The following is a 2,352-nucleotide window of genomic DNA, read 5'->3' as shown; positions in this document are numbered from 1 at the left end:
GAAATAGGGAAGAAAATAGAGAATAGGAGGGAGTATTAAACCCCCAAAATTTAGATGAAATTTATAATTTAAACACAAATTCTCATTATAGATGGAAGATATCCGTTTATAATTATAGACGGACTAAATATACCTACTTTAAGCATAAGACAAGCAACAAGTTGCATAGTGGAGCCCAAAAATGTCACCACTTTAAGCATATTTGACCCGTCTTTCACTATAGACGGATATTGTAATTTAAATTGTTTTAGGTGGGAAAATGCAAAAGTTGACTTTTATAAATCGATATGATAATATACATAGACCTGTACTCGGGCCGGGCTAGGGCAGGGTTTGGCCGGCCGCCAGGCGGGCGGGGCTCTCTGGTCAAACCGGGCAGGCCGGGGGAACGGTCGGGCTTGCGGGCCGGGCCGGGCCGATATGCTTGACCGGGCCAGGACCGAGGCGGGCTAAGGGGGCGGGCGGAGTGGGGGCCTTACCATTTTATTTTATTTATTTTATTTTTTTTGCTAAAATGGCGGGCCAAGGCGGGCGGCCGGGACTTCGGACCCTGCCAGCCAGGGTTAACGGCGGGCTAAGGCCGGGCCGGGCTAGGCCAGGCCAAGTTGCATAAAATAACGGGCCAAGACGGGCCGGGTCCGGGTCGGGCCGGGTCGGCCCGTGCTGTTGGCCAGCTCTAAATATACACATCACAAATCACACAAAAAAAAAGGAAATGATTATCAAAACCATAGTTATACTTCAATCTAGCGTAAGACCTCTGCGAGGATTGATGAAAGCCTTGCCATTATCATCAAAATAAACATCAGCCATGCGCATCATTTGTCGCTTACCAATCACTCTTTTAAAAGCCAAGAACCTTACTTCTAGCACAAACCTCAGCTGTATATAACTCTTGATGGTCTTAAGCTCAAGCATGTCCTTTGACTCCCATCCTACGCTATAATCGGTGTAATTTACGGTATGATTTGCGAGAAGGGTGGTCTCTCCTGGCCCTTGGTGTATTCCTTTGCCATCCACGTTGAAATTAATGGTCGCACCATACGACGTGCTGGTGTATCCTGAGAATGTCATACGCAGGAATAGAACGTCGTAAATGAGGCTTTTGTATAGGTCCGGGTTGTGAAGGGTCAAATTGTAATGTAAGAGGGTTCGGTTCATGGTGTTTGATTTGTCAAGTGCGTCGACCGTGAAACCCATGAGATGGACTTGAGGTTCAGGGAAACGGATGAAGAGCCAGAGTAACACGGCGATTAGTATCGCGGATGCAATGATTTGTGCGATTAGTATACTGTAGATGTGAAGGTGTTTTAGAAATTTGTGTTTGGTTCGAAATCGGGTTTTTGGGTTTGATATACAAGATCTTGCCATTGTTGAATGAAGTTTGTATTTGGCAAAACAATATGAGATTGATTAATGATGAAAATTTGTACATAAGGAGATATATACAAGTAGTTGCCAATTATAATGAAGAAAAGAAAAAAAAAAAAAAAGAATGCAAGCCACCAACAACTACGCATTAGACATTTGAGTCATTGACTTTGCGGTGTTTCACATTACGTCATTGTCTTAGGAACGGCCGTTCAGATTTCTTCTTGTTTTTTTGTGTTTTTTTTTTTTAATCATCTCAAGTTCTAAATACACTTTTACCGCATGGGAATCTACCTAGCTAGTAATAAAGGGGAACACTAACTACCCTAAATTTGTAAAAAATGGTTAAGATCGTCTATTTTTGCTTCCTATAATTCTTAAATACGGACCTTAACATATGTATACAAAGAACATGAGGAAAATTCGCTCCCCAAGATTTTTTCTTGGTTACCCATGAGCACTTAGATTAACTGGCAAGAGGTTGTTCTATCTTAATCAGAAGTCTCGTGTTCGAGGCCTGAGAACGCATCAGTGTTAGAACTCGTGAGGGATAGCTTTACCACCCTAGTGGTCCTACCCGGCTCGAATCCGAACTAAACCGAATGGTCTAGACCAAAAAAATTTTTTTTTTTTTCGTTCGCCCCTACTTTGACAAAGAACTTCGTAACTTTTAATATAACCATTTATAAAGGAATAATGTATATATTGAAAAAGTTTTAAGACATAGGTTTATAAGAGCATCCGCAAAGGTGTAGAACTACCTTCTCATATGCACTTTTTCTCCTCACTAGTTGGTTGCACCGCGCGCTTCGTGCACGGTCCCCCAAGACATTTTTATCGTTGGCGTTTCATGTGCATGTAAGCGTATTTTTATTTGGCTTGGTTGTCACAATGAAACTCTTGTTGTTATATTGCTTTGATAGTTGAATAACCGATTGCAAACAAAATTACAATCATTCATAAATAATTCGTATTTAACTT

General features: G+C 41.5%; 1 long non-coding RNA gene across 1 annotated transcript; it reads right to left on the bottom strand.

The window, feature by feature from the left end:
- Window positions 1-245: 245 nt before the first annotated feature.
- LOC141602731 (uncharacterized) lies at window positions 246-1,415 on the bottom strand. Its single transcript, XR_012524643.1, has 2 exons — window positions 689-1,415; window positions 246-305 (listed from the first exon to the last, which is right to left on the bottom strand). It is a non-coding gene; the product is annotated as an uncharacterized LOC141602731 (long non-coding RNA).
- Window positions 1,416-2,352: the final 937 nt, after the last annotated feature.

This window comes from Silene latifolia, chromosome 9, assembly GCF_048544455.1.
Source record: "Silene latifolia isolate original U9 population chromosome 9, ASM4854445v1, whole genome shotgun sequence".
NCBI lineage: Eukaryota > Viridiplantae > Streptophyta > Magnoliopsida > Caryophyllales > Caryophyllaceae > Silene > Silene latifolia.
This window is presented reverse-complemented; position numbering and strand designations above follow the sequence as displayed.